The sequence below is a fragment of the Sabethes cyaneus genome, chromosome 2, assembly GCF_943734655.1.
Source record: "Sabethes cyaneus chromosome 2, idSabCyanKW18_F2, whole genome shotgun sequence".
NCBI classification, from domain to species: Eukaryota; Metazoa; Arthropoda; class Insecta; order Diptera; family Culicidae; genus Sabethes; species Sabethes cyaneus.
The window spans coordinates 200,202,668-200,220,780 of NC_071354.1; the positions used below are offsets into that span (position 1 = coordinate 200,202,668).

Here is an 18,113-nt window from a genome sequence, read left to right on the forward strand (position 1 = left end):
TCCTGCGGTGAGTGTATTCTTTTGATTTGTATATCGAGTCCAACATCTGTTAATCAGTTTGGCTGGATAGTCGTTGCGTTGGAGGTGTGTTCGTATGATGGAGTATTTCTCGGCTTTGGTATGTGCTGTGGACAATCTATCGACGCGTGTAATGAAATTGATAGCGGTGTTCATTTTTTGGTTGAGGGGGTGAAACGAGTGATAATTCATAAGTCTTCCTGAGGCAATGGGTTTTGCGTACCATTGGGTGCGTATAGTTTGGTTATTTTGGCGAATTAGCAGCATGTCTAGGTATGGTAATCTATGGTCGTTTTCTTCTTCACTGGTGAACTGCAGCATTGGATGGTAGTTGTTAAATGCTTTTAGTACTTCTGTTACTTTGTCGTGTTGAACTGCTAGAAATAAATCATCCACGTATTTTTTTATTATTGCTATTGGTGGGTCAATCGTCCTGATTATGTTCTCGATTAGCGTATCCATGACTATTTCTGCAAGAATAGGGGATAGCGGATTTCCCATTGCAGTTCCCCTAACTTGTTGGTAGTGTTTATTGTCGAACTGAAAATAGCTGCACTCCATGCAAAAAGTGACCATCTCTAGGAAAAGATCCAAGCAGATGGTAGTGTTTGTTCTAATCTGTTGCCAGTTATCTATGATTCCCTTCGTGACCAGCTCGTACGGGATGTTAGTAAACAGAGAAACCACATCGAGAGAGATCATTATGTATTGTTGTGGTAGTGTAACTGAGTTGATGAACTGGCAGAAAGCGAAGGAGTCTTTGACGTTGTGTGGACTGTTTACGGACTCTTGTAGTATTCGGCTTATGAATTTTGAGAGGTTGTAAGATGGAGCGGTAATATTTGGTATGACTGGGCGAAGTGGCAGGTTTGGTTTATGTGCTTTGGGCTGGCCGTAGATGCGAGGGCATGTAGCTGTGTTCGTTTTCAAGCTATAATACGTTCGGTGGTCGATCAGCTGTAGGTCTAGTAGGCGTTGTGCGAATCTGTTGTTCATGGTTTGGTATTTGCTTGTTGGATCTCTGGATATTTGTTTATAAGTATTTGTATCTGATAGCAGTTCGGTCATCTTGCTCCGGTAATCATCGACGTCCATTATCACAGTACGGTTTCCCTTGTCTGCTGGTATAACACGGATGCTTGGATTTTCCTTCAAAAAACTTTTGGTTTCTTTGACTGCGGCAATGCAAAATGACGTTAGGCGGTTATTTTGGTTTTGTGTTTTCATTTTGTGGATATGATTCTGGACGGTATTAACTATGTGGCATCTGGTTTGATTCTGTGTTGTTTTATCGGGATTCAGTCGCAGTATGGATTCTATGTCCGCTATCAAATGATATATTGGAAGCTTGTGTATGGTGCTATATGGAAGAGCGAATTTTGGCCCTAGGCTCAATAAAATGCTGGTGTTCGTCGGTAGCTGTAGATTAGTGGCGTTGTATAGTGCGTTTTCATTATATCCAGGTGTAGATTCTGCTTGGTTTTTCATTTTGCTATGGATATTTCGTAATTTCTTTTCGGTGTTTTCAGTTTTTCGTTGTAAATGGGTTTGGTACGCTCTCTCCTGTGTGAATAAGAAGGTGTTCAGTGTTTCGCCGTGTACGGATTCGTTGATTAGTTGTTTATGTTCCTGAATTTGTCGGTTTATCTGTTTGATTTTGTAGAATGTGTGTTGAATTTCTACAGACAGTATAGATCTTTTAAACCTTTCAATGTGATTTGAGATCTTGTTTAGGTATGGGCTGTTTTCCTCTAGCAGCGAGTGTATGCATCTGAATGCATTGGTTATATGCGCAGGGCTTATACCGTCCTTTCTGCATTTTATCAGGAAGTTTTTTCGACTCACCATGTTTGCTAATTTAACATTTAGAGATGCATATTGCTTTAGCCTGTGTGTGGTTGCGTGACCGTAGTGTGTGTCAATGTAGCAGTAGAAGCTTGGATGTGCTGTATTCGCCATTGCTATCATGGATTTGTTTTGTCGACTGTAGAGTTTAATATTCTCGTTTTAATTGGCTGTCAGTCTATTGATAGTCGAACAGATTTTGTAATCTTTCCAACGTTTCAACTGTTTATTTCAGTCTTCTTCAGGGATTGCTACAATGTATTACATATTAGGTCTGTCGTAAAATGTTTTTAAGTTATACGTACAATACTGTCTGCTCTTTGTCAAGTATCTGTGTCTCGTAGAAATTACTTGTCGTTAAAATTGTTTTTGTCGCACATCTGTTATTTTGTCTAATTAACTGGATCATTGCACCTGTTTTTCCTGTATGTACACTGACGGTCTTACGTCCACTAACTGTATTGTATGTTTTATGTTTAACTGATCTAGTCTAACTGATATGGGTGTGGGTGTTGGTATGTTTTAGGCTGGCTAACAATCCTGCATATGCAACGCAACGACTATCCAGCCAAACTGATTAACAGATGTTGGACTCGATATACAAATCAAAAGAATACACTCACCGCAGGACAGCCACCAGCAACCAGCCAACCAACCGATCACCAAACAAACACCCCAGCATCGAGCAACCCCACTTCGCACACGACACCGAAGCCTATACAACCGTCAGAGAGGAACCCATTCACAGATCTACCAGCTGAACCGATCTACAGATCCATCCCACACATAGCCGACCTGTCGCCTCGGATTGCCAAGATTCTCAAAAGAGAATTTGACAACGTAAAGCTAGCATACACCACTACCAACAATGTAAGAGCCTTTCTCCCTCCAGTAAAAGATATCGTCCCACCGCTACAACAACACAACGTAATATACAGTACTAAGTGTCAAAGTTGTGATTCAGTGTATATTGGTATGACCACTAACCACTTAAAAACGAGACTCTCTGGACATCAAACCACTGTCAATCAGCTGGAAAAACTGTTGCACGACGGCCTCTCAGTAAACGACCACCAGATTATTTCTCTCAGAGAAAAAACAGCTCTAATAGCCCACTGCATAGATCAGAATCATCGATTCGATCTGACCAACACCAAAATTATCGATCGCAGCTTCAAAAAATCCACACTACCGATACTAGAAATGTGCCACATTTCAAACACTAGCAATTCTATCAACAAACGAAATGATGTAGATGGCCTTAACCATACATATGCAGGATTGTTAGCCAGCCTAAAACATACCAACACCCACACCCATATCAGTTAGACTAGATCAGTTAAACATAAAACATACAATACAGTTAGTGGACGTAAGACCGTCAGTGTACATACAGGAAAAACAGGTGCAATGATCCAGTTAATTAGACAAAATAACAGATGTGCGACAAAAACAATTTTAACGACAAGTAATTTCTACGAGACACAGATACTTGACAAAGAGCAGACAGTATTGTACGTATAACTTAAAAACATTTTACGACAGACCTAATATGTAATACATTGTAGCAATCCCTGAAGAAGACTGAAATAAACAGTTGAAACGTTGGAAAGATTACAAAATCTGTTCGACTATCAATAGACTGACAGCCAATTAAAACGAGAATATAATGAATAATATCCCGAAAAGCATAACTTTATTCTTTCTGAGAAAAAGAAGCGAATAGAATTTTTTTCTTTAATGAGAAGTGTATAAAAAATGGAAGATTTGCTTTATTGCTCTTAATAAAAACTAGCATTTTTTACTTTGACGGCAGATATTTATAGTAATACTGATATTTTCCTGGTTGAAGTGCGACGAAATGGCTAAATATTTTCATTTTTATTTTTTCCCACATTTTGGCAGCTCCGTAATTTGATTTCTGTAGTGCGATAGAACTTCAAAATCAAGCGAACAAGGTTGTTCTTTTTAATCAAGTAGATGGAATCCTTGTTCAATATGCATTAATGTTCAATATGCCCTTTTTACGCGACAAATAAAAACTCTCGGACCTTCAAAAAGCGATGAAAAGATGACTAAAATAAATAGAAAAGATAACGAAGAGCCGGCAAAAGACAGCGGAATGTTAACGAAAATGTGAATAGAAGACAATGGAACAGTGATGAAAAGCTGGCAAAAATACGATAAAACGACGACAAAAAGACTGCAACAAAAAACACGACAAAAAATGGGAAAGAGACATTTAAAAACTGTCAAACGGTCGATAAAACATGCAAAAAAAGACTACACAAATATGTCGAATATACGTCATCAAAAAGACGCCCAAAGAACAACGGAAAGACAAGAAAAATACAACAATTTTGTTGTATTGGCAACAAACAGGACGAGAGATGATAAAAAGATGACTGACGACAACGAATAAAAGGCGGCAGAATGCCATAATACGAAAATACGATGGAAAGATAAAAAAACCATGAAAAGACGATAAAAATATAATAGAGAAATGACAATGATATGACGAATACGGAGAAAAGGCAATAAAGAGATTACAAAAAGACGGATAAATAGTTCTGAAAAAGCAACGATAATATGACGAACAGACAATGCAAGGTAGCGAAAAGACGATAAAAGAACGAGGAAACGACTGCAAATAAGCGACGAAAAGGCAGTGAAATGCCTGCGAAAAGATATGACGAAGAAGTGAAAACAAGTAGGCGAAAAGTTGAAAGACGACTAAAATACGGTTAAAAAACGCCAAAAACGTTACAAACAGCGACAAAATTGTCAAAAAAGCCATACAAAACAACGAAAAGACTGTAAATAGATGTAGACTTTGGCTAATGGTATTAGAGAAACAGTTTAAAGTCAGCAAAACAGTGACAGGCTATGCCAAAAAGTCACTAATGACGATAACATCAAACCAAAAACGCCCCAAAAAGCAATAAAAAATAACAAACAAATCACTGAAAAGAGACGAAAAGGCGATGATAGAATACCAGATGTTAAAAATAACGAAAAACGACCAACAAACGTTAAAAGACAATAAGAAAACGAGAGGTCAACACGGTGTAGTGGTTGGCAATCACATCTCTCACGTCGAGGACTCGGGTTCAAATTCCAGTCCCACTGAAACCACGAACGACCCAAGCTGACGGAGTACACTTAGCAAAACAAAATAACGAAAAATTAAAGACTAAATACAAAATAACCAAACGATGAAAAATGAAAGTATTCGGAAAAATAAAGGCATAAGGCGAATAATGAAAGTCAAGATTATACGTTCTTGAATAATATAAAGGAAATTTGAAATGTATCATAAACTGATTCGATTCAAAAAAGTATTAATGGATTTTTCTTCAGCAAAACCTGGTATCACTGTATACGAAGGCCAAGACGGACACACGAGGTTAGTGTATTCCAGAGGAACGGTGCCTTCTCCCGAACACCTGCGTTGAGAATCGCGGTTAACACACTATCAGACGAACAACGTCACGTGCACTGGCTTGTAAGTGCCTGATGTGTAGTTTTGTCGTCCCGTCAGTAAAACGAGTTAGATGAAATTTTTCATTCGGTGGTTTAACGACAACAGATGGAGGAAGAGACACAATTTCTGTCTGAAAAAAACTTAGCCCGCCAGTGTAGGTGGAGTTCGAAATACGTCGCACGCTTAATAAGGGGATTGTAGAGTTTCCTTTTTATCCCGTTCGCTGTGGTTCAAAGATTCACCACTATCTGCGAGCCACAGTTGGGTGTGGATCAAAATATAGTGCTGTCTTTTGATAAAGATTTATCCGAAGCAGACGGGACAACGTTACGTGAGGTTTCTTTGCTGTTTGAAAATTTCAACGTAATTGAAATCTTTACCAAAATTAAGATATCTAGTAAATGTAATTTTCTCATCTTATCTTCTCTTACATTTTTTTCATTTTTAATGACATTTTCTAGACAAAAACTGTGAATGTAATGACAAAGGGGGCACTGATTCACACAGTACAGTACGTCCTGTCGCATCTGTTTATACACTCAAGTCTCAGATTTCACCTTCCTCATAGATTGGCAGAAATATAATAGGAAACTTCCAGAGAAACCCGATAGCCGTCTTCCAGAAGCAAACACGGGAACACAGTGCCACAGTAGCTCTTCTTATTCTGAATGTGTCTTATCCTACTGATTCCCGCTATTGATTAAATAAATGAAGAAGATTAGTATAGAAAAAGAAACGCACTCACATATGTTTGCGTCATTACTTATTCAAAATCAAGTCGGCTTTTGCACATAATTGTGCACAGTACGGTGCTTGTAACCGCGCCGGGAAAAAATTGTTAGCCATATTTATCGCTCCCAATGCGGTTGGATTGTTCTAGGCGGTAGGACTATTTTTCCTCAGTCGCCTGTAGCATCTGATCTGATTATCTCTGTTTCATACAAGCTACCGCTAGGCTAGCTAGCTAGCATATGTACCAACAAGGGATGATAAAGGTTAACACAAACCGCGGTATGTTCTTCGAATTGCTTGCGGTCGCAAGCCGAACAAGTGTTTACGGTTTCTTAGCAAGTCGGCCTGAATTGGGCCACACATCGTGTATCCGATTTCGTATCATTCGCGCGCTAAGGCAAATTATCAAATATGATGCACACCGATCGAATAGCATCGCTTCTATAATATGATGTTTTTTGCAATATTTGAGTTTTCTATTATCAAACCGCAATTGCGTCTCAGGCTAGACGACGACGGTGTAGAACGAGAAATTCAATCTTCTCGCTCGGTTGTCTTTCTTACGCAATTTCACCCGACCCGACCGTGATTCTGAGGTTGTGTCACACCGATTTGGAAGCCGTGCAGTGAATGGCCGACATCAATCGAAACTTGACAGCCCCGCAGCTCTGCAGCGACGCCACGCCGCCGCCATCAGAGAGTGACAGCAATCGTCAACGTCAATTCGGGCAATGGAAGGCCCCGGGCGTAGATCTACGTTAAACCCAAACGCAAGAAACCATCGAAAAGTTAAAAGCTGACCTTGATTTTTAATGTTTTGATGTGTTTTTGCCCGTCTCCCTTCGCTCTCAACCACTATTCCGGCTAACCGAGTGGCAGCAAGTGGAACACGGGTCTTATCTCTTGCACACGCAGGAATTATCATGTATAGTGAAACAAACACGCTCAGCTTGCTCGATTTCTGCGCCTGGTAAAACCTTCCACCTCCCCTTGTTATTGACAATTCAATTTTCGGCGATGTTTTCTGTTTAATTACCACCCAGACTGGAGCTGGCTGGGGGGGTGATCATTGTTGGTAATAAAAACAAGCATCGTGTTTGGTAGATTCCACTGCCGAACTTGATAGTAGAGGACATTCGATTCAGTATCTGAAACGTTTAGTTGCGCGTGACTCTGTAGACTTTTCACTGGTTTCTAAACATAAAACCAAACTGCATTTCTTAAATCTGTTAATAATAAAAATGGACCTATAGGCAAGGTACATTTGTAGAAAGGAAGTTTTTCAAATTTCAGTTCGATAAAACTTCGAAAATTGCCCTAGAAATTCCGTTACTCACGACAAACAAACGAGTTAGTGGAAAAAACCAGTGTAACATGAGAACTCATCTCACACGATTTTTAATTACCTTGTGATGTGAAGTGGCGCTGCTGAGCACTCACTACGCACGTGTTCTCACTCAGCTCCACCTCACAACACCACCGTGACACCGTGACGAGGCAGTCGAGTGACATTGTGTTGCTAGACAAAATTTGGTGATTGATAGACCGCGCGCGCTATTTTGCGTTCCACCGCGGTTTGTGGTGTGCGTGGTTTATTATTCAAATTTTATATTTTTTTCCTGACAGACGAAATACAGGGTGCTCTTCGAACGCGACCGCGGCAGACCTTGAAATTGGGTTAGTCAGCAGCAGCAGCAACAACGTGCGTCGATGGTGGCGGTATTTTTCCTCCAAATGTGCTGCTCCTCACCGGCAGGTCTCTCTCTAAATTGGCCACGTTTTTGTGCGACAACAGTGAACAGTCGCGTTCCGAGTATGGTGGCGGATTTTAATTGAACACCCACACGGAAATTTACGCAGGCTGTCTGTGAGGCGCCTTTTCTGGTCAGCAGAGCCAGTTCGGGGTTCAGTCTCTAGTGCGCGGACAAGTGAAGGCCATTTGCATTTTGTTTGTCATTTTTTTCGCGCATCATTGCGATTGTGTATTGGTACAAATTTCCGCACTGATGGATGCCGGTTTAACTCTAATTTCATTAGATTAATACAACGTATGAATGATTAACCGAAGTGGCGCTCGTGATCTTTTCATTGTTTTTGAATCTTCTAGTCAAATACATCATATGCCCAATTTACAAAAAGGGCCATCGACTCGAATGCAGCAATTATCGAGGAATTACTCTCCTCAATTCTGCATACAAAATTCCCTCCCGCATCCTGTTTCTCAGACTGAGGCCGTGACAGGAAACCTTTGTTGGCAAATACCAGTGCGGTTTTCGAGAGGGACGCTCCACGACGGACCAAATGTTCACCTTGCGACAGATCCTCGATAAATTCCGGGAATTCAACTTGCAGACTCATCATCTGTTTATAGACTTCAAGGCGGCGTACGATTCAGTTAAACGAAACGAGCTGTGGCAGATTATGCTTGAACATGGTTTTCCAGCAAAACTGATTAGGCTGATACGTGCTACCCTTGATGGTTCAAAATCAAGCGTCAGGATAGCGGGTGAGACTTCGGACTCGTTTGTGACGTTAGATGGTTTGAAGTAGAGATGGTCGGGTATGGAAATTTGAATACCCGAACCCGACCCGTACCCGATTAAGAAAAAAATTGAAAACCCGTACCCGACCCGAACCCGCAAGTTTATTATTTTTGATACCCGAACCCGACCGCAACCCGTCGGGTACGGGTACCCGACCATCTTTAGTGTTAAATGTGGTCAATAGAGATACCCGACCCGACCCGTACCCGGTTTCAAAAACAAAAATTAAGAACCCGTACCCGACCTGAACCCGCAAATTATTTTTTTCCAATACCCGAACCCGACCCGAACCCGGCGGGTACGGGTCGGGTGCGGGTTTCGGGCAAATTTTCCGCTACCCGACCATCTCTAGTTTGAAGCAAGGTGACGGACTATCGAACTTGCTGTTCAACATTGCATTGGAAGGTGCTATTCGAAGGGCCGGCGTGCAGAGAAGCGGTACCATCATCACGAAATCTCATATGCTCCTAGGGTTCGCGGACGACATCGATATCATTGGTGTTAACCGTAGAGCTGTGGAAGAAGCGTACACGCATCTTAAAGAGGAAGCTGCGAGGATAGGGCTTATCATAAATTCTACCAAAACAAAGTATATGGTGGCTGGTAGAGAGCGTGGTAGCCCTTCGGGTGTTGGAACTGCGGTGGTGATAGATGTAGATACTTTTGAATGATGCTTTTACTTGGTACGTTAGTGTCATGTGACAACGATGTGAGCCGGGAAGTAAAAAGGCGGATAGCGGCTGCCAACAGGGCCTTCTACGGATTACGTAGCCAGCTGAGGTCCCGTAGCCTACAACTCCGTACAAAACTCGCGCTCTATAAGACGCTAATTCTCCCGGTGGTACTCTACGGCCACGAAGCGTGGACGTTGAAAGAGAGCGACCGACGAGCTCTTGGCGTTTTCGAGCGTAAGATCCTGCGATCAATTCTTGGCGGCATATTAGACGAAGGAGTGTGGCGCAGGCGCATGAATCATGAAATATACCAAGTGTACAAAGATGCGGATATTGTGAAGCGACTCAAATACGGCAGGCTACAGTGGGCTGGCCACGTAGCAAGGATGCCGGATGAGAGACCAGCGAAAACAATATTTAGCAGAGAACCCGACAGAGGCCGACGACTTCGAGGCAGACCCCGTACCCGTTGGATGAGCGCTGTTGACGAGGATGCTAGAATAGCGGGTATTAGGGGCGACTGGAGAGTGGCAGCCCAAGACCGAGTAATGTGGAGACGGCTCCTGAATTCGGCATTGATTCGATAAGCGGATTGTCGCCGAAAAAGTAAAGTAAAGTAAGTAGTCAAATACATACTTTGACATTCACCCAAGCATTCACCTATCTCTAGGAAGCAAAATGTTGACGAGTGTACTGCCTCAATATTTATGATGAGTGAGTTGTTTACCAAGCCAAGTTGCACTGTAATGAAATCAGTAATATTTACTTGCTTCTTTGAGCTTACAATATCTACAATTTCTTGTGGCGGAAGTGAATGTTTTTTTGTGAACAACGAAAATTTTTTGAGCAGGGAAATTGCTTGGGTAGAGGGGACTTGAATTCACAACCTTCAACCTCAGGCCAAGTGCTCATAAATGGAAGAATCCCTCGGCAGTAATATGGAGTCAATTCTATTTATTCTATTTCAAGACACCGTAGCTGCATCTTTGTAACACATCGTTATGTAGTATCGATATTCAGTGGTCGCATGGATGAAAAACGACAAAAGTACGGAAGTCTGGGTCTAGAGGAACGCCCTCGTTCGTTCCTCTAGGCCCAGACTTCTATCCCGTTCCCGTAGAACTCGGAATGCTGGAATTGCGTTGTTCAGAAAGTGTCTTCATTCTAAATGAGAATAAGGCCAGCACGGGAATCTCTGATAACTTATAGTTCTAAATTGATTAACTCTTGAATATCCTTAATTCTCACAAAAATCTCCTAAAAATCTTTTATATGAAGGATGCTTTACCGCCCGAGAGCTAGGGTTGCTTTTGCCGCTCGTATCAAGAATTCCTCTCCTTAATACTCGGTCCTGAGCTACGCATCGCCAATTCGTTGCGCGTCTCAACACCTGCAAGTCGGCCTCAACCTGGTTGGGCCACCTAGCACGTTGGGCCCCTCTATCCCTGGTGCCGGTGGGGTTCTTGAAGAGAACGGATTTCACTGCACAGTCATCCGGAATCCTTGCGACGTGGCTGGCCCACCGTAGTCTCTCAATTTTCGCCAGGTGTACGATGGGAATCTCCAAGCAGTGTCTCTAGCTCGTGATACATACGCCTTCGCCACTCTCCGCTTTATGTTTGTACTCCGCCAAAAATAGTCCGCAACACCTTTCGTTCAAGTACGGCATACGTGCACGTATGTCTCCCGTAAGCAAAGTTACTTTCTCAAGTTCGTAGAGGACTACCGGTCTGATTAGCGTTTTGTACATCGTCAGCTTTGTGCGGCGGCGGATGCTCCATGATCGAAGCGTCTTGCGGAAGGGAAAGTAGGCTCGACTTCCAGCTTGAACGCGTCCTTAGATTTCCTTACTCGTATTATTGTTGGCGGTGACCTGGGATCCCAAATATACGAACCCATTAACCACTTCCAGTTCACCGCCGTCAATAGTCACTGTCCTTGGGAGGCAAATGTTGCTTTCTCTGGAGTCTCTTCCTAACATGTAGTTGGTTTTCGATGCATTGATTTGTAACCCTATCCTCCTAGCCTCCGTTTTTGGTCTGGCGTAGATTGCCTCCGCCGTTGCAAGGTTTCTAGTAATGATGTTGGGGTCGTCTGTGAAGACTAAGAGTGACTACTCTTGCTGAAGAACGTTTCTCTCGTTTTGATGCCCGCTCGGCGGATCCCACCTTCAATAGCGATATTGAATAACATACAGGACAGTCCTTCCCCTTGCCGCAACCCTCTGTGCGATTCGAAAGGACTCGAGAGTGTCCCCGAAAAGCGCACGTAGCACATCACTTGGTCAAGGATAGCTTTGATCAGCCGCGTCAGTTTGTCCGGAAAACCGTATTCCTGCATTATCTGCTATAGCTGTTCGCATTCAACGGTATCGTATGCTGCTCTGAAATCCACGAAAATATGATGCGAGGGCACGTTGTACTCTCGACATTTTTGAAGGATTTGTCGGAGAGTAAAAATTTGATGCGTAGTAGCACGGGCCCCCATAAAGCCCGCCTGATACTGCCCTACGAATTCTCTTGCTATTGGGGATAGACGACGCAACAAAATCTGGGAGAGCACCTTGTAGGCAGCGAATATGAAGGAATGGCTTGGAATTTAATGTTTCTAAGGGATAATGAGCAAAATCGCGAGATCCGGTTGGATATCGAAGAAAAATTTTACAATCAATCTGATTAATGATATGACCTCGAGTATGATTTCTGCTAATGTTGATTGAAGTATTCTAGAATTGAATTAATTGATCATTCGGCCGTATTACGCAGTTGCGAACATGTATCAATGCAGGCTGCGGGGACAGCGGGGCGCTTGGTAGCGGTAGGTCCTTGGGGTTTGACGACGGCAAAGAAAGCCTGGGTGCTAATTCCGTTATCGAAATTTGACCTTCTGTTTTTATATGACAGACTTCGCAACCAGCTGTTAGAATACAGGACAGTGCGGGGTCAGTGCTACGATCCTATTGACAGCCTCTCCCAGCCGAGATTCGAACATACGACGACTGGCTTATTAGACCAGGGTCTTTTTTTTCCATGTGTGAACTCATTACTGCGACCAGTATAGTTGATCTATTGTAATATCGCCCGGGTGTTTGCTGTATGACCTGCACTGCATTTCTTTTTGCTATAATCGCTATTGAGTGAGCGATATGCTTATTTTAAATTGTATGCGTGCTTGCGTGTATTGGGGATTACCCTTCCTTCAAAGCTTGATCTACTTTACCCACTTATTCCTCGCTGTCAGCACTATCCCATATTATAGCCGTCCCTGGCGAGGACTCATTCGTACCTGTGACCAGTACACTTAACTATAGGAGGGACATTTGCACTGTCAAGAGGCCTCAGAGGGTAAATATAGAATTCAGCACGAAGGAAGGGTAAATGGAGGGGCCTGAGAATAAACCCATGCTAAAGTCACTTAACATCGAATGGCTTGATTCTACTAAGATTCGAACTCACGACCACTCGCTTGTCAAAGCAGACTCGGTAACCTTGCGGCTACGGAGCCCCCTAGACCAGGGTCTTACCTCGAGGCCAACAGGGAGGTTGGTTTGACGACGGACTCCCGGTATAAATACTGTGCACTTGCTGTTTAACTAGCTTACGCTATAAGTACTGTGCACTAGCTGTTGACTAGCTTGTTTGGTTTCGAGAGTTTGGAAGTGGGTGCGACTCTACGGTTTAAAGCTTCTGTCGAATACCGCGAACGCCCTGGATACGTTTCTCCCTTTACATAGGGTTTCCACATCCAGTAGTTTACAGTGGTCTTAATAGGGTGGAGATTTTGACGGTCCGCCCACGGGAGATGTCTTAACGTGTGTCTTATAAATCTGTGTTGCACGGCTTCGATTCTTGTTGACCAAATATTAGTGAATGCACTCCATACCACAGAAACCGTCTCGAGAATGGATGCAGGTAGAACTATCATTTCTTCAGCAAAGTTGCTTACCTTTACATTTTCTACAACTTTGCCGAAAAAGCCATATCTATATATTAATTCAGAAAAGTATTTTTATATATTTTTATTATGGAAGGCCCAAAAGTTACACTTTTCGTCCTTTTAACATTACATTAGGGTTCTGTCAGTTACACTTTTGGCTCTATCGGTCAAATGTACCTCTGAGTCTGTAGTTCTGTAGCTCTGTAGCTGCAAGATTACCGAGTCTGATTTGACAAGTGAGAGGTCTTGGCTCCGAATTTTACTAGAATCAGGCCATTCGATATTAGAGTGACTTCACCTAAACCCTTTCTTCGTGCTGGTTTCTATACTATCCCGATGAAACCTCTTAACAGTGCAAAAAAGCACTCTTATAGTTAAATGTACTGGTCAGTCCCGTCAGGGATAGCTACAATTGGGGACGGCACAGTCATAAAGAACGCGGTGGGTACAGTAGAGCAAGCATTGAAGATAGATAAACATAAAAATAAACAGCCACCGTAGGTAGATCTTTGTTAGGATCACAATCTGCGCAATCGGAGCACAATTTGGCCACAGTATTGCGTCTGAAGGAGAAAGCGACTTTGTTTCCAAGACATTTTATTTTGCGAACGGCAAAGGTGATAAGTGCCGTGTCTACTCGAAAGCAAGCGTATTCAAATGTGCCATTTATTTATTCTTCATATTCATGTCTGTGAGTGCCAAATTGAAACGAGTCAAGTACCCGTACGGTTTGGATGGATTAAAGAAGACGGTAGTCTTTGAAAGTCAATATTTTTTTTTTGTTCAGAAATAATCGCAAACGTCTCAAGTGGTGAGCTAAATTTTTTCCGCCAATAGCACTGCACTATGATGAGGTAGGTATGACCGCCTCTAGTTTTCCATTGTTTGTCGGTCGGCTCCACGGGGTCTTCCTTAATCATCTTGCACGTTTCTCTTCGAACCAACAACCGATCCTATTCGAACCGAACCGGCTCCGCGAAAAGTAGCCAAATCTTCTTTGTGCCGAATAGCTCTAATATAGGTTAATTCTTTCGTTTTTTCGTTTTATTCATGTGCCGTTCTTTGTTTCGTTGGACAGAAAAATTGTAATAACGCCAATTCCCAAGCGTGGTGCTACACACTGCCGCCGCGTGCAAAGAGCCGCGCATGACGAAGTTGAAGGGGTAGCAATTTTTCAATTCTGAAACCGGGCCGAACCCCATAGATTGCTAATGAAAAGACAAAGTTTGTACATATACGTAAGTGAGAGAGCAAGAGAAAGGGAACGAGATAGAAAAAATCCCCGACACGGAGCGGCCGCTTCACATGACACAGCAGCATATTGACCGAAAAAGCTGAAAAAAAGAATCGGCCCGAAAAAAATATGACCTTGCTATTGTTCGAAAATGAATTCGTACGCGTTTATCTCAATTCAACGAGTTGAGTGAGACGGTTAGCGAATGAACGCTCGCGGTTAATTCGGTAGGTGCCCACGGTGAAGTTGTTAAGGCCGTCGTTCGTTTCATGTTTTGTTCCAAATCGAATGCTGGCTTCTAATGGTGCGAAATAATTCTCAGACGGAACCAACATGCACAAGCTACGCGCAGCCGAAAAGGGTTGAAGGTTGGTCATAAAATTAGAAGGAAACGAGTCAGCAGTGGCCAATTCTAATTGTACTGCACGTACAACAGGGGAAACATAATTATAATGATTAAGGCTCAGTCAACGGTTGGGACTGACTAACTGACGGTTAGGTGTGTTTTTTTCTTCTCTGCAAAGCAGATTGTATCAGCTTCCGGAATAAACGGCTCGCACGTTGATAGTTCTAGCTGAGTGATGTTTAACAATATGCTATGTGAACCGAAAGGTCCCTTAATCCCATTGATTTATCCCTTTTGTCGTTCGTCTAAAGCTTTTATAATCTGATGCGAAAACGGTTTTCTGTTGTTGGTACATTACCTATATGTACCAACTAAAGTTTTTGCAGTCGATAGACTTTTCCGAACCTTTAAAATTGTGTATCAATATACTTCGATGCTCGATAATCCATACTAAATATAACTAAACAACTTGATGCACTATTCTAATAAACTTTTCGTTTTATTTCTTTGCAGGTAAGAATCCTTTTCACGGACTGCTAAAAGATTGAAGGTATATAAGTGAATGTCGTAATCGAATTTATGGTAATTGAAATTAATGTCCGTCTTACAACTGTTATTTCCGATTCCATCAATCATCCAAACTTTGCCTGGATTTCGTCTTATCAGTATCACACAATAAATAATTGCCGTAAATGAATGTTGCAAAGACAACCTTCAACCAAACCTGGGCTGTAACGACTTTGTTGACATTTTATAACGTTCAGGAAACTAAGCTATAGCGAATAAAGCAGCACAGAGTTTCGGGGGCACTTTCGAGTCCTTTCGAATCGCGCAAAGGGTTGCGGCAAGAAGATGGACTGTCCTAAGTGTTATTCAATATCGCTATTGAAGGCGGGATCCGCCGAGCGGGTATCGAAACGAGAGGAACGATCTTCAGCAAGAGTAACCAACTCCCAGCCTTCGCAGATGATTCCGACATCATTACTAGAAACCTTGGGACGACGGAGGCAAACAACGCCAGACTGAAAACGGAGGCTAGGAGGATAGGGTTACAAATCAATGGGTCGAAAACCAAATACATATATGGTATGAAGAGGTTCCAGAGAAATGTTTGTCACCCACGGACAGTGCAGTGACTGTTCACGGCGATGAACTGGGAATGGTTGATGAATTCGTATATTTGGGATCTCTGGTCACCGCCGACAATGATGCGAGTAAGGAGATTCAACGACGCATTCAAGCTGGAAATCGAGCCCACTCTTCCCTCCGCAAGACGCTTCAATCAAGGAGCATTCGCCGCCGCACAAAGCTGACGATGTACAAAACGCTAATCAAACCGATAGTCCTCTACGGACTTGAGACAGCAACTTTGCATTACGTGCATTTGCCGTATTTGGAAGAAAGGTGTTACTGACTATTTTTGATGGAATACAAACGGATAACGGAGAGTGGCATAGGTGTATGAATCACGAGCTGCAGGTACTGCTTGGAGAGTTTCCCATCGTACACCTGACGAAAGTTGAGAGACTACGGTGGGCCGCCCACATCGCAAGGATGCCGGACGATTGCGCAGTGGCATCCGTTCCTTTCGAGAACCTCGCCGGCACTAGGAACAGAGGAGCGCTACGTGCTAGATGGCTCGATCAGGTTGAAGCCGACTTCGCGAATTGGCGACAAGTAGCTCAGGACTGAGTATAATAGAAAGGAATTCTTGATACAGCAAGAGCCATCCCGGCTGGTAAAGAAGAAAAAGAGAATGCTTTTAAAAGCAGAAACAGTCAAACAGCAATAACTTCAATAGGTCAAAAAGGCTGAAAAGCAAAAACGCAAAGCCTTGGGCTTAAACGCCTTTCTAAGACTTGACCATTCTTTATCGACATACTTCACAGCCGTTCTTTTAGAGGATAGGATAGTTGCGGGGCTAGTGCAACAATCCAACTGACTATATCTAGCAGCACCGCCTAGCCGAGATTCGAACATACGACGACTGGTCTGTTAGACCAGCATCGTACCTCGGAATCAACTTAGTGGTTGGTTCAGCAATCAGGCTAAAAAGGAAGGTAAAAAAATGGCCGAAATAAGCTCAAAAGCCTTTCACCAGGCCAGAAAAGTCTTAAGACGTCCATATTAGGGCCGTAAAACGCTTTCAAATGTCACGAACTAAAATGGCTAAAATGTGATTTTAAAGACCTAAAAGAGAATAATCCCAAATTAGAATAATGGCCGGGTTCTATAGCGGAAAAAATTGAAAAGTAGAATGATCCTTAATTAGGCCGAAAAACGCTTCCAAATCCGGAAAACAACATGATCATTTAAGGCGAAAAATTCTTCTAAAGGCTTGGAAAGGTCGAATAAGTAGATAGCCCCAAAATAAGCCTAAACCCTTTGAAACATTGCAAAAAATTGATTCCAAATTGGACATAAAACTGCTAGAAAACTGCTCTAACTAAGCTGAAAAGCCTTTGGATAAGATTGAAATTAAAACTAGCAAAGATCGACAGGCCAGAAAAGGTTGAAAATCCGAAATTAGGTCGAAAATACTTTTAAAACCCGGAAAATAAAACGTTAGCAAATCAAACCAAAAGCCGTTTCAAAACCAGAAAAGGTCGAGAAGAAAAATGCGGTTCCAACAGCCACAAAAGAAGAAAAGAAAGATAATACCTAATCAAGCCGAAAAACGCTCTCAAAGGCGAACAAGGAAAAAAATTTCACATTGAGCTTGAAATGGATCAAATGATTTCTAAAGCCCAGAATCAGGCCGAACAGCTCTTCCAAAGCGCAAATTCCATATTAGGCATAAAACGTCTAAAAAGCGTTTCTATATAGCGGAAACAACATAGTTTCAAATTAGGCCGAAAACTGTCTTGAAGCCAAAAGAAGTGGGAGAGGAAAATGTTCTTAAATTTTGTTGCAAAATGCTTCCACTGTTTCCAAATTCCACGCATCATTTATTCATCGACTTCAAATCGGCGTATGACACGATCGATCGAGATCAGCTATGGCAGATTATACACTACTACGGATTTCCGGATAAACTAACGCGATTGGTCAAGGCGACGATGGATCGAGTAATGTTTGTTGTTCGAGTATCAGGGGCAGTCTCGAGTCCCTTTGAATCTCGAAGAGGGTTACGGCAAGGCTTTCATGTTTGCTGTTCAACATCGCTTTGGAGAGTATGATAAGAAGAGCGGGGATAGACACGAGTGGTACGATATTCACGAAGTCCGTCCAGCTTCTTGGTTTCGCTGACGACGTTGATTGACATCATTACATGTACCTTTGAGAGGATGGCGGAAACGTA

At 42.5% G+C, this 18,113-nt stretch overlaps 2 protein-coding genes across 7 annotated transcripts in view; both read left to right on the plus strand.

The window, feature by feature from the left end:
* Nucleotides 1-18,113, plus strand: part of LOC128738382 (homeodomain-interacting protein kinase 2) — a 199,017-nt gene that overhangs the window by 21,491 nt on the left and 159,413 nt on the right. The window contains exon 1 of one of the 6 annotated variants that reach the window (XM_053833466.1): nucleotides 15,323-15,362. The exons of the other annotated variants lie outside the window; for them this stretch is intronic. The gene's annotated coding sequence lies outside the window, so the exon portion shown is untranslated. Of the gene's footprint in view, nucleotides 1-15,322; nucleotides 15,363-18,113 lie in introns of those variants that run through there. 6 annotated transcript variants of the gene reach the window in all.
* The window catches only part of LOC128736539 (putative uncharacterized protein DDB_G0271606), a 63,640-nt gene that overhangs the window by 19,514 nt on the left and 26,013 nt on the right, over nucleotides 1-18,113 (plus strand). The gene's annotated exons all lie outside the window — the stretch shown is intronic.